We start from the raw sequence: 14,836 nt of genomic DNA on the forward strand, positions 1-14,836 counted from the left end.
AGGAGTCCTGACGTCGCTGAAGAAACACGTGGGTGGAAGGGCCATCCCCGTCGTAACTCGAGAATATACCCCAGGTTCCCGCCGCAACTCGAGAAAAACCATGAGACTTCCCCCTCCCCGCGAGATGAGGCCCGATTCCCCTGCACTGCGTGCAGAGCAATTCCGTGTTGCACATCACACATGAAAGGAGCCTTGATTTCCTTGATGGCACTCCAGAGAAACCCCAAGAACACTGTTTCAAGGCTAGAGGGATCCTGAGGTCACTGTAGCAACACGAAAGAGCTCCGTGGACCAAGAATCAACACGAGATAAGAGGTTAGTCCCTGGCTTCGACTCCAGAGGAATACCACCTTACCACAAGCACCTCAAGAGGAGGCTTCTCTCAGCTCTAGGTATGTGAGAGGGACCCTGAGTTTACGGCCTCAAGTGGAATGGACACCGCGATGCCCTGACGCGAAATAAGGCTGGATATCCCTGCAGTGACTTGAATGCAGGCTCGTCTTGCATCTCCCAAGAAGAAAGGATGTCTGAATCCCCTGTGGAGACCACAGAGAAAGACCTAGTTCCCCACCTCATCGCGACCGGAGGCCTCACATCCTTTGAAAACTCCAGAGGTACGCGGAGATCAGTGCCTCCAAAGGAGACGATGCCTGACTCCTCGGGAAACTTGATAGGAGTCCCAGGATTCTTGTGGCACGTGGAAAGGGACCCTTGGTCTCCCGCCTCAGCTGGAGAGGCGTTCCAATTGCCCTGCCGAGCCTCGAGGAGAATCCCGAGTTGTCCCTCGCAACTAGGCAGGAGTCCTGACGTCGCTGAAGAAACACGTGGGTGGAAGGGCCATCCCCGTCGTAACTCGAGAATATACCCCAGGTTCCCGCCGCAACTCGAGAAAAACCATGAGACTTCCCCCTCCCCGCGAGATGAGGCCCGATTCCCCTGCACTGCGTGCAGAGCAATTCCGTGTTGCACATCACACATGAAAGGAGCCTTGATTTCCTTGATGGCACTCCAGAGAAACCCCAAGAACACTGTTTCAAGGCTAGAGGGATCCTGAGGTCACTGTAGCAACACGAAAGAGCTCCGTGGACCAAGAATCAACACGAGATGAGAGGTTAGTCCCTGGCTTCGACTCCAGAGGAATACCACCTTACCACAAGCACCTCAAGAGGAGGCTTCTCTCAGCTCTAGGTATGTGAGAGGGACCCTGAGTTTACGGCCTCAAGTGGAATGGACACCGCGATGCCCTGACGCGAAATAAGGCTGGATATCCCTGCAGTGACTTGAATGCAGGCTCGTCTTGCATCTCCCAAGAAGAAAGGATGTCTGAATCCCCTGTGGAGACCACAGAGAAAGACCTAGTTCCCCACCTCATCGCGACCGGAGGCCTCACATCCTTTGAAAACTCCAGAGGTACGCGGAGATCAGTGCCTCCAAAGGAGACGATGCCTGACTCCTCGGGAAACTTGATAGGAGTCCCAGGATTCTTGTGGCACGTGGAAAGGGACCCTTGGTCTCCCGCCTCAGCTGGAGAGGCGTTCCAATTGCCCTGCCAAGCCTCGAGGAGAATCCCGAGTTGTCCCTCGCAACTAGGCAGGAGTCCTGACGTGGCTGAACAAACACGTGGGTGGAAGGGCCATCCCCGTCGTAACTCGAGAATATACCCCAGGTTCCCGCCGCAACTCGAGAAAAACCATGAGACTTCCCCCTCGCCGCGAGATGAGGCCCGATTCCCCTGCACTGCGTGCACAGCAATTCCGTGTTGCACATCACACATGAAAGGAGCCTTGATTTCCATGATGGCACTCCAGAGAAACCCCAAGAACACTGTTTCAAGGCTAGAGGGATCCTGAGGTCACTGTAGCAACACGAAAGAGCTCCGTGGGCCAAAAATCAACTCGAGATGAGAGGTTAGTCCCTGGCTTCGACTCCAGAGGAATACCACCTTACCACAAGCACCTCAAGAGGAGGCTTCTCTCAGCTCTAGGTATGTGAGAGGGACCCTGAGTTTGCGGCCTCAAGTGGAATGGACACCGCGATGCCCTGACGCGAAATAAGGCTGGATATCCCTGCAGTGACTTGAATGCAGGCTCGTCTTGCATCTCCCAAGAAGAAAGGATGTCTGAATCCCCTGTGGAGACCACAGAGAAAGACCTAGTTCCCCACCTCATCGCGACCGGAGGCCTCACATCCTTTGAAAACTCCAGAGGTACGCGGAGATCAGTGCCTCCAAAGGAGACGATGCCTGACTCCTCGGGAAACTTGATAGGAGTCCCAGGATTCTTGTGGCACGTGGAAAGGGACCCTTGGTCTCCCGCCTCAGCTGGAGAGGCGTTCCAATTGCCCTGCCGAGCCTCGAGGAGAATCCCGAGTTGTCCCTCGCAACTAGGCAGGAGTCCTGACGTGGCTGAACAAACACGTGGGTGGAAGGGCCATCCCCGTCGTAACTCGAGAATATACCCCAGGTTCCCGCCGCAACTCGAGAAAAACCATGAGACTTCCCCCTCGCCGCGAGATGAGGCCCGATTCCCCTGCACTGCGTGCACAGCAATTCCGTGTTGCACATCACACATGAAAGGAGCCTTGATTTCCATGATGGCACTCCAGAGAAACCCCAAGAACACTGTTTCAAGGCTAGAGGGATCCTGAGGTCACTGTAGCAACACGAAAGAGCTCCGTGGGCCAAAAATCAACTCGAGATGAGAGGTTAGTCCCTGGCTTCGACTCCAGAGGAATACCACCTTACCACAAGCACCTCAAGAGGAGGCTTCTCTCAGCTCTAGGTATGTGAGAGGGACCCTGAGTTTGCGGCCTCAAGTGGAATAGACACCGCGACGCCCTGACGCAAAATAAGGCTGGATATCCCTGCAGTGACTTGAATGCAGGCTCATCTTGCATCTCCCAAGACGAAAGGTTGTCTGAATCCCCTGTGGAGACCACAGAGAATGACCTAGTTCCCCACCTCATCGCGACAGGAGGCCTCACATCCTTTGAAAACTCCAGAGGTACGCGGAGATCAGTGCCTCCAAAGGAGACGATGCCTGACTCCTCGTGAAACTTGATAGGAGTCCCAGGATTCCTGTGGCACGTGGAAAGGGACCCTTGGTCTCCTGCCTCAGCGGGAGAGGCGTCCCAATTGCCTTGCCAAGCCTCGAGGAGAATCCCGAGTTGTGTCTTGCAACTAGGCAAGAGTCCTGACGTGGCTGAACAAACACGTGTGTGGAAGGGCCATCCCCGTCGTAACTCGAGAATATACCCCAGGTTCCCGCCGCAACTCGAGAAAAACCATGAGACTTGTCCCTCGCCGCGAGATGAGGCCCGATTCCCCTGCACTGCGTGCAGAGCAATTCTGTGTTGCACATCACACATGAAAGGAGCCTTGATTTCCTTCATGGCACTCCAGAGAAACCCCAAGAACACTGTTTCAAGGCTAGAGGGATCCTGAGGTCACTGTAGCAACACGAAAGAGCTCCGTGGACCAAAAATCAACTCGAGATGAGAGGTTAGTCCCTGGCTTCGACTCCAGAGGAATACCACCTTACCACAAGCACCTCAAGAGGAGGCTTCTCTCAGCTCTAGGTATGTGAGAGGGACCCTGAGTGTGCGGCCTCAAGTGGAATGGACACCGCGATGCCCTGACTCGAAATAAGGCCGGATATCCCTGCAGTGACTGGAATGCAGGCTCGTCTTGCATCTCCCAAGACAAAAGGGTGTCTGAATCCCCTGTGGAGACCACAGAGAAAGACCTAGTTCCCCACCTCATCGCGACAGGAGGCCTCAAATCCTTTGAAAACTCCAGAGGTATGCGGAGATCAGTGCCTCCAAAGGAGACGATGCCTGACTCCTCGTGAAACTTGATAGGAGACCCAGGATTCCTGTGGCACGTGGAAAGGGACCCTTGGTCTCCCGCCTCAGCTGGAGAGGCGTTCCAATTGCCCTGCCAAGCCTCGAGGAGAATCCCGAGTTGTCCCTCGCAACTAGGCAGAGGTCCTGACGTGGCTGAACAAACACGTGGGTGGAAGGGCCATCCCCGTCGTAACTCGAGAATATACCCCAGGTTCCCGCCACAACTCGAGAAAAACCATGAGACTTCCCCCTCGCCACGAGATGAGGCCCGATTCCCCTGCACTGCGTGCAGAGCAATTCCGTGTTGCACATCACACATGAAAGGAGCCTTGATTTCCTTGATGGCACTCCAGAGAAACCCCAAGAACACTGTTTCAAGGCTAGAGGGATCCTGAGGTCACTGTAGCAACACGAAAGAGCTCCGTGGGCCAAAAATCAACTCGAGATGAGAGGTTAGTCCCTGGCTTCGACTCTTGAGGAATACCACCTTATCACAAGCACCTCAAGAGGAGGCTTCTCTCAGCTCTAGGTATGTGAGAGGGACCCTGAGTTTGCGGCCTCAAGTGGAATGGACACCGCAATGCCCTGACTCGAAATAAGGCCGGATATCCCTGCAGTGACTTCAATGCAGGCTCGTCTTGCATCTCCCAGGACGAAAGGATGTCTGAATCCCCTATGGAAAGCACAGAGAAAGACTTAGTTCCCCACCTCATCGCGACCGATAGCCTCACATCCTTTGAAAACTCCAGAGGTACGCGGAGATCAGTGCCTCCAAAGGAGACGATGCCTGACTCCTCGTGAAACTTGATAGGAGTCCCAGGATTCCTGTGGCACTTGGAAAGGGACACTTGGTCTCCCGCCTCAGCTGGAGAGGCGTCCCAATTGCCCTGCCAAGCCTCGAGGAGAATCCAGAGTTGTCCCTCGCAACTAGGCAGGAGTCCTGACGTGGCTGAACAAACACGTGGGTGGAAGGGCCATCCCCGTCATAACTCGAGAATATACCCCAGGTTCCCGCCGCAACTCGAGAAAAACCATGAGACTTCCCCCTCGCCGCGAGATGAGGCCCAATTCCCCTGCACTGCGTGCAGAGCAATTCCGTGTTGCACATCACACATGAAAGGAGCCTTGATTTCCTTGATGGCACTCCAGAGAAACCCCAAGAACACTGTTTCAAGGCTAGAGGGATCCTGAGGTCACTGTAGCAACACGAAAGAGCTCCGTGGACCAAAAATCAACTCGAGATGAGAGGTTAGTCCCTGGCTTCGACTCCAGAGGAATACCACCTTACCACAAGCACCTCAAGAGGAGGCTTCTCTCAGCTCTAGGTATGTGAGAGGGACCCTGAGTTTGCGGCCTCAAGTGGAATGGACACCGCGATGCCCTGACGCGAAATAAGGCTGGATATCCCTGCAGTGACTTGAATGCAGGCTCGTCTTGCATCTCCCAAGATGAAAGGATGTCTGAATCCCCTGTGGAGACCACAGAGAAACACCTAGTTCCCCACCTCATCGCGACCGGAGGCCTCACATCCTTTGAAAACTCCAGAGGTATGCGGAGATCAGTGCCTCCAAAGGAGACGATGCCTGACTCCTCGTGAAACTTGATAGGAGTCCCAGGATTCCTGTGGCACGTGGAAAGGGACACTTGGTCTCCCGCCTCAGCTGGAGAGGCGTCCCAATTGCCTTGCCAAGCCTCGAGTAGAATCCCGAGTTGTGTCTCGCAACTAGGCAGGAGTCCTGACGTGGCTGAACAAACACGTGTGTGGAAGGGAGATCCCCGTGGTAACTCGAGAATATACCCCAGGTTCCCGCCGCAACTCGAGAAAAACCATGAGACTTGTCCCTCGCCGCGAGATGAGGCCCGATTCCCCTGCACTGCGTGCAGAGCAATTCTGTGTTGCACATCACACATGAAAGGAGCCTTGATTTCCTTCATGGCACTCCAGAGAAACCCCAAGAACACTGTTTCAAGGCTAGAGGGATCCTGAGGTCACTGTAGCAACACGAAAGAGCTCCGTGGACCAAAAATCAACTCGAGATGAGAGGTTAGTCCCTGGCTTCGACTCCAGAGGAATACCACCTTACCACAAGCACCTCAAGAGGAGGCTTCTCTCAGCTCTAGGTATGTGAGAGGGACCCTGAGTGTGCGGCCTCAAGTGGAATGGACACCGCGATGCCCTGACTCGAAATAAGGCCGGATATCCCTGCAGTGACTGGAATGCAGGCTCGTCTTGCATCTCCCAAGACAAAAGGGTGTCTGAATCCCCTGTGGAGACCACAGAGAAAGACCTAGTTCCCCACCTCATCGCGACCGCAGGCCTCACATCCTTTGAAAACTCCAGAGGTACGCGGAGATCAGTGCCTCCAAAGGAGACGATGCCTGACTCCTCGTGAGACTTGATAGGAGTCCCAGGATTCTTGTGGCACGTGGAAAGGGACCCTTGGTCTCCCGCCTCAGCTGGAGAGGCGTCCCAATTGCCCTGCCAAGCCTCGAGGAGAATCCCGAGTTGTCCCTCGCAACTAGGCAGGAGTCCTGACGTCGCTGAAGAAACACGTGGGTGGAAGGGCCATCCCCGTCGTAACTCGAGAATATACCCCAGGTTCCCGCCGCAACTCGAGAAAAACCATGAGACTTCCCCCTCGCCACGAGATGAGGACCGATTCCCCTGCACTGCGTGCAGAGCAATTCTGTGTTGCACATCACACATGAAAGGAGCCTTGATTTCCTTCATGGCACTCCAGAGAAACCCCAAGAACACTGTTTCAAGGCTAGCGGGATCCTGAGGTCACTGTAGCAACACGAAAGAGCTCCGTGGGCCAAAAATCAACTCGAGATGAGAGGTTAGTTCCTGGCTTCGACTCCAGAGGAATACCACCTTACCACAAGCACCTCAAGAGGAGGCTTCTCTCAGCTCTAGGAATGTGAGAGGGACCCTGAGTTTGCGGCCTCAAGTGGAATGGACACCGCGATGCCCTGACACGAAATAAGGCCGGATATCCCTGCAGTGACTGGAATGCAGGCTCGTCTTGCATCTCCCAAGACGAAAGGGTGTCTGAATCCCCTGTGGAGACCACAGAGAAAGACCTAGTTCCCCACCTCATCGCGACAGGAGGCCTCAAATCCTTTGAAAACTCCAGAGGTATGCGGAGATCAGTGCCTCCAAAGGAGACGATGCCTGACTCCTCGTGAAACTTGATAGGAGACCCAGGATTCCTGTGGCACGTGGAAAGGGACCCTTGGTCTCCCGTCTCAGCTGGAGAGGCGTCCCAATTGCCCTGCAAAGCCTCGAGGAGAATCCAGAGTTGTCCCTCGCAACTAGGCAGGAGTCCTGACATGGTTGAACACAAACGTGTGTGGAAGGGCCATCCCCGTCGTAACTCGAGAATATACCCCAGGTTCCCGCCGCAACTCGAGAAAAACCATGAGACTTCCCCCTCGCCGCGAGATGAGGCCCGATTCCCCTGCACTGCGTGCAGAGCAATTCCGTGTTGCACATCACACATGAAAGGAGCCTTGATTTCCTTGATGGCACTCCAGAGAAACCCCAAGAACACTGTTTCAAGGCTAGAGGGATCCTGAGGTCACTGTAGCAACACGAAAGAGCTCCGTGGACCAAGAATCAACATGAGATGAGAGGTTAGTCCCTGGCTTCGACTCCTGAGGAATACCACCTTACCACAAGCACCTCAAGTGGAGGCTTCTCTCAGCTCTAGGTATGTGAGAGGGATCCTGAGTTTGCGGCCTCAAGTGGAATGGACATCGCGATGCCCTGACTCGAAATAAGGCTGGATATCCCTGCAGTGACTTGAATGCAGGCTCGTCTTGCATCTCCCAAGAAGAAAGGATGTCTGAATCCCCTGTGGAGACCACAGAGAAAAACCTAGTTCCCCACCTCATCGCGACCGGAGGCCTCACATCCTTTGAAAACTCCAGAGGTACGCGGAGATCAGTGCCTCCAAAGGAGACGATGCCTGACTCCTCGTGAAACTTGATAGGAGTCCCAGGATTCCTGTGGCACTTGGAAAGGGACACTTGGTCTCCCGCCTCAGCTGGAGAGGCGTCTCAATTGCCCTGCCAAGCCTCGAGGAGAATCCAGAGTTGTCCCTCGCAACTAGGCAGGAGTCCTGACGTGGCTGAACAAACACGTGGGTGGAAGGGCCATCCCCATCGTAACTCGAGAATATAGCCCAGGTTCCCGCCGCAACTCGAGAAAAACCATGAGACTTCCCCCTTGCCGCGAGATGAGGTCCGATTCCCCTGCACTGCGTGCAGAGCAATTCCGTGTTGCACATCACACATGAAAGAAGCCTTGATTTCCTTGATGGCACTCCAGAGAAACCCCAAGAACACTGTTTCAAGGCTAGAGGGATCCTGAGGTCACTGTAGCAACATGAAAGAGCTCCGTGGGCCAAAAATCAACTCGAGATGAGAGGTTAGTCCCTGGCTTCGACTCCAGAGGAATACCACCTTACCACAAGCACCTCAAGAGGAGGCTTCTCTCAGCTCTAGGTATGTGAGAGGGACCCTGAGTTTGCGGCCTCAAGTGGAATGGACACCGCGATGCCCTGACGCGAAATAAGGCTGGATATCGCTGCAGTGACTTGAATGCAGGCTCGTCTTGCATCTCCCAAGATGAAAGGATGTCTGAATCCCCTGTGGAGACCACAGAGAAAGACCTAGTTCCCCACCTCATCGTGACCGGAGGCCTCACATCCTTTGAAAACTCCAGAGGTACGCGGAGATCAGTGCCTCCAAAGGAGACGATGCCTGACTCCTCGTGAGACTTGATAGGAGTCCCAGGATTCTTGTGGCACGTGGAAAGGGACCCTTGGTCTCCCGCCTCAGCTGGAGAGGCGTCCCAATTGCCCTGCCAAGCCTCGAGGAGAATCCCGAGTTGTCCCTCGCAACTAGGCAGGAGTCCTGACGTGGCTGAACAAACACGTGGGTGGAAGGGCCATCCCCGTCGTAACTCGAGAATATACCCCAGTTCCCGCCGCACCTAGAGAAAAACCATGAGACTTCCCCCTCGATGCGAGATGAGGCCCGATTCCCCTGTATTGCGTGCAGAGCAATTCCGTGTTGCACATCACACATGAAAGGAGCCTTGATTTCCTTGATGGCACTCCAGAGAAACCCCAAGAACACTGTTTCAAGGATAGAGGGATCCTGATGTCACTGGAGCAACACGAAAGAACACTGTGGACCAAAAATCAACTCGAAAAGAGAGGTTAGTCCCTGGATTCGTCTCCAGAGGAATACCACCTTACCACAAGCACCTCAAGAGGAGGCTTCTCTCAGCTCTAGGTATGTGAGAGGGATCCTGAGTTTGCGGCCTCAAGTGGAATGGACACCGCGATGCCCTGACTCGAAATAAGGCCGGATATCCCTGCAGTGACTTGAATGCAGGCTCGTCTTGCATCTCCCAAGAAGGAAGGATGTCTGAATCCCCTGTGAAGACCACAGAGAAAGACCTAGTTCCCCACCTCATCGCGACCGGAGGCCTCACATCCTTTGAAAACTCCAGAGGTATGCGGAGATCAGTGCCTCCAAAGGAGACGATGCCTGACTCCTCGTGAAACTTGATAGGAGTCCCAGGATTCTTGTGGCACGTGGAAAGGGACCCTTGGTCTCCCGCCTCAGCTGGAGAGGCGTTCCAATTGCCCTGCCAAGCCTCAAGGAGAATCCCGAGTTGTCCCTCGCAACTAGGCAGGAGTCCTGACGTGGCTGAACAAACACGTGGGTGGAAGGGCCATCCCCGTCGTAACTCGAGAATATACCCCAGGTTCCTGCCGCAACTCGAGAAAAACCATGAGACTTCCCCCTCGATGCGAGATGAGGCCCGATTCCCCTGTACTGCGTGCAGAGCAATTCCGTGTTGCACATCACACATGAAAGGAGCCTTGATTTCCTTGATGGCACTCCAGAGAAACCCCAAGAACACTGTTTCAAGGCTAGAGGGATCCTGAGGTCACTGTAGCAACACGAAAGAACTCTGTGGACCAAAAATCAACTCGAAAAGAGAGGTTAGTCCCTGGATTCGTCTTCAGAGGAATACCACCTTACCACAAGCACCTCAAGAGGAGGCTTCTCTCAGCTCTAGGTATGTGAGAGGGTCCCTGAGTTTGCGGCCTCAAGTGGAATGGACACCGCGATGCCCTGACTCGAAATAAGGCCGGATATCCCTGCAGTGACTTCACTGCAGGCTCGTCTTGCATCTCCCAAGACGAAAGGATGTCTGAATCCCCTGTGGAAAGCACAGAGAAAGACTTAGTTCCCCACCTCATTGCGACCGATAGCCTCACATCCTTTGAAAACTCCAGAGGTACGCGGAGATCAGTGCCTCCAAAGGAGACGATGCCTGACTCCTCGTGAAACTTGATAGGAGACCCAGGATTCCTGTGGCACGTGGAAAGGGACACTTGGTCTCCCATCTCAGCTGGAGAGGCGTCCCAATTGCCCTGCAAAGCCTCGAGGAGAATCCCGAGTTGTCCCTCGCAACTAGACAGGAGTCCTGACGTCGCTGAAGAAACACGTGGGTGGAAGGGCCATCCCCGTCGTAACTCGAGAATATACCCCAGGTTCCCGCCGCAACTCGAGAAAAACCATGAGACTTCCCCCTCGCTGCGAGATGAGGCCCGATTCCCCTGCACTGCGTGCAGAGCAATTCCGTGTTGCACATCACACATGAAAGGAGCCTTGATTTCCTTGATGGCACTCCAGAGAAACCCCAAGAACACTGTTTCAAGGCTAGAGGGATCCTGAGGTCACTGTAGCAACACGAAAGAGCTCCGTGGACCAAGAATCAACACGAGATGAGAGGTTAGTCCCTGGCTTCGACTCCTGAGGAATACCACCTAACCACAAGCACCTCAAGAGGAGGCGTCTCTCAGCTCTAGTTATGTGAGAGGCACCCTGAGCTTGCGGCCTCAAGTGGAATGGACACCGCGATGCCCTGACTCGAAATAAGGCCGGATATCCCTGCAGTGACTTGAATGCAGGCTCGTCTTGCATCTCCCAAGACAAAAGGATGTCTGAATCCCCTGTGGAGACCACAGAGAAACACCTAGTTCCCCACCTCATCGCGACCGGAGGCCTCACATCCTTTGAAAACTCCAGAGGTACGCGGAGATCAGTGCCTGCAAAGGAGACGATGCCTGACTCCTCGTGAAACTTGATAGGAGTCCCAGGATTCCTGTGGCACGTGGAAAGGGACCCTTGGTCTCCCGCCTCAGCTGGAGAGGCGTCCCAATTGCTTTGCCAAGCCTCGAGGAGAATCCCGAGTTGTGTCTCGCAACTAGGCAAGAGTCCTGACGTGGCTGAACAAACACGTGTGTGGAAGGGCCATCCCCGTCGTAACTCGAGAATATACCCCAGGTTCCCGCCGCAACTCGAGAAAAACCATGAGACTTCCCCCTCGCCGCGAGATGAGGCCCGATTCCCCTGCACTGCGTGCAGAGCAATTCTGTGTTGCACATCACACATGAAAGGAGCCTTGATTTCCTTCATGGCACTCCAGAGAAACCCCAAGAACACTGTTTCAAGGCTAGAGGGATCCTGAGGTCACTGTAGCAACACGAAAGAGCTCCGTGGACCAAAAATCAACTCGAGATAAGAGGTTAGTCCCTGGCTTCGACTCCAGAGGAATACCACCTTACCACAAGCTCCTCAAGAGGAGGCTTCTCTCAGCTCTAGGTATGTGAGAGGGACCCTGAGTTTGTGGCCTCAAGTGGAATGGACACCGCGATGCCCTGTCTCGAAATAAGGCCGGATATCCCTGCAGTGACTTCAATGCAGGCTCGTCTTGCATCTCCTAAGACGAAAGGGTGTCTGAATCCCCTGTGGAGACCACAGAGAAAGACCTAGTTCCCCACCTCATCTCGACAGGAGGCCTCAAATCCTTTGAAAACTCCAGAGGTATGCGGAGATCAGTGCCTCCAAAGGAGACGATGCCTGACTCCTCGTGAAACTTGATAGGAGACCCAGGATTCCTGTGGCACGTGGATAGGGACCCTTGGTCTCCCGTCTCAGCTGGAGAGGCATCCCAATTGCCCTGCAAAGCCTCGAGGAGAATCCAGAGTTGTCCCTCGCAACTAGGCAGGAGTCCTGACGTCGCTGAAGAAACACGTGGGTGGAAGGGCCATCCCCGTCGTAACTCGAGAGTATACCCCAAGTTCCCGCCGCAACTCGAGAAAAACCATGAGACTTCCCCCTCGCCGCGAGATGAGGCCCGATTCCCCTGCACTGCGTGCAGAGCAATTCCGTGTTGCACATCACACATGAAAGGAGCCTTGATTTCCTTGATGGCACTCCAGAGAAACCCCAAGAACACTGTTTCAAGGCTAGAGGGATCCTGAGGTCACTGTAGCAACACGAAAGAGCTCCGTGGACCAAGAATCAACACGAGATGAGAGGTTAGTCCCTGGCTTCGACTCCTGAGGAATACCACCTTACCACAAGCACCTCAAGAGGAGGCTTCTCTCAGCTCTAGGTATGTGAGAGGGATCCTGAGTTTGCGGCCTCAAGTGGAATGGACACCGCGATGCCCTGACTCGAAATAAGGCCGGATATCCCTGCAGTGACTTCAATGCAGGCTCGTCTTGCATCTCTCAGGACGAAAGGATGTCTGAATCCCCTGTGGAAAGCACAGAGAAAGACTTAGTTTCCCACCTCATCGCGACCGATAGCCTCACATCCTTTGAAAACTCCAGAGGTACGCGGAGATCAGTGCCTCCAAAGGAGACGATGCCTGACTCCTCGTGAAACTTGATAGGAGTCCCAGGATTCCTGTGGCACTTGGAAAGGGACACTTGGTCTCCCGCCTCAGCTGCAGAGGCGTCCCAATTGCCCTGCCAAGCCTCGAGGAGAATCCCGAGATGTCCCTCGCAACTAGGCAGGAGTCCTGACGTCGCTGAAGAAACACGTGGGTGGAAGGGCCATCCCCGTCGTAACTCGAGAATATACCCCAGGTTCCCGCCGCAACTCGAGAAAAACCATGAGACTTCCCCCTCGCCGCGAGATGAGGCCCGATTCCCCTGCACTGCGTGCAGGACAATTCCGTGCTGCACATCACACATGAAAGGAGCCTTGATTTCCTTGATGGCACTCCAGAGAAACCCCAAGAACACTGTTTCAAGGCTAGAGGGATCCTGAGGTCACTGTAGCAACACGAAAGAGCTCCGTGGGCCAAAAATCAACTCGAGATGAGAGGTTAGTCCCTGGCTTCGACTCCAGAGGAATACCACCTTACCACAAGCACCTCAAGAGGAGGCTTCTCTCAGCTCTAGGTATGTGAGAGGGACCCTGAGTTTGCGGCCTCAAGTGGAATGGACACCGCGATGCCCTGACGCGAAATAAGGCTGGATATCCCTGCAGTGACTTGAATGCAGGCTCGTCTTGCATCTCCCAAGATGAAAGGATGTCTGAATCCCCTGTGGAGACCACAGAGAAAGACCTAGTTCCCCACCTCATCGCGACCGGAGGCCTCACATCCTTTGAAAACTCGAGAGGTACGCGGAGATCAGTGCCTCCAAAGGAGACGATGCCTGACTCCTCGTGAAACTTGATAGGAGACCCAGGATTCCTGTGGCACGTGGAAAGGGACTCCTGGTCTCCCGCCTCAGCTGGAGAGGCGTCCCAATTGCCTTGCCAAGCCTCGAGGAGAATCCCGAGTTGTGTCTCGCAACTAGGCAGGAGTCCTGACGTGGCTGAACAAACACGTGGGTGGAAGGGCCATCCCCGTCGTTACTCGAGAATATAACCCAGGTTCCCGCCGCAACTCGAGAAAAACCATGAGACTTCCCCCTCGCCGCGAGATGAGGCCCGATTCCCCTGCACTGCGTGCAGAGCAATTCTGTGTTGCACATCACACATGAAAGGAGCCTTGATTTCCTTGATGGCACTCCAGAGAAACCCCAAGAACACTGTTTCAAGGCTAGAGGGATCCTGAGGTCACTGTAGCAACACGAAAGAGCTCCGTGGACCAAAAATCAACTCGAGATGAGAGGTTAGTCCCTGGCTTCGACTCCAGAGGAATACCACCTTACCACAAGCACCTCAAGAGGAGGCTTCTCTCAGCTCTAGGTATGTGAGAGGGACCCTGAGTTTGCGGCCTCAAGTGGAATGGACACCGCGATGCCCTGACTCGAAATAAGGCCGGATATCCCTGCAGTGACTGGAATGCAGGCTCGTCTTGCATCTCCCAAGACGAAAGGGTGTCTGAATCCCCTGTGGAGACCACAGAGAAAGACCTAGTTCCCCACCTCATCGCGACAGGCGGCCTCAAATCCTTTGAAAACTCCAGAGGTATGCGGAGATCAGTGCCTCCAAAGGAGACGATGCCTGACTCCTCGTGAAACTTGATAGGAGACCCAGGATTCCTGTGGCACGTGGAAAGGGACCCTTGGTCTCCCGCCTCAGCTGGAGAGGCGTTCCAATTGCCCTGCCAAGCCTCGAGGAGAATCCCGAGTTGTCCCACGCAACTAGGCAGGAGTCCTGATTTGGCTGAACAAACACGTGGGTGGAAGGGCCATCCCCGTCGTAACTCGAGAATATACCCCAGGTTCTCGCCGCAACTCGAGAAAAACCATGAGACTTCCCCCTCGAAGCGAGATGAGGCCCGATTCCCCTGCACTGCGTGCAGAGCAATTCCGTGTTGCACATCACACATGAAAGGAGCCTTGATTTCCTTGATGGCACTCCAGAGAAACCCCAAGAACACTGTTTCAAGGCTAGAGGGATCCTGAGGTCACTGTAGCAACACGAAAGAGCTCCGTGGGCCAAAAATCAACTCGAGATGAGAGGTTAGTCCCTGGCTTCGACTCCAGAGGAATACCACCTTACCACAAGCACCTCAAGAGGAGGCTTCTCTCAGCTCTAGGTATGTGAGAGGGACCCTGAGTTTGCGGCCTCAAGTGGAATGGACACCGCGATGCCCTGACGCGAAATAAGGCTGGATATCCCTGCAGTGACTTGAATGCAGGCTCGTCTTGCATCT

Source organism: Cervus elaphus, chromosome 22 (genome assembly GCF_910594005.1).
Source record: "Cervus elaphus chromosome 22, mCerEla1.1, whole genome shotgun sequence".
In the NCBI taxonomy this organism is placed as follows: Eukaryota; Metazoa; Chordata; class Mammalia; order Artiodactyla; family Cervidae; genus Cervus; species Cervus elaphus.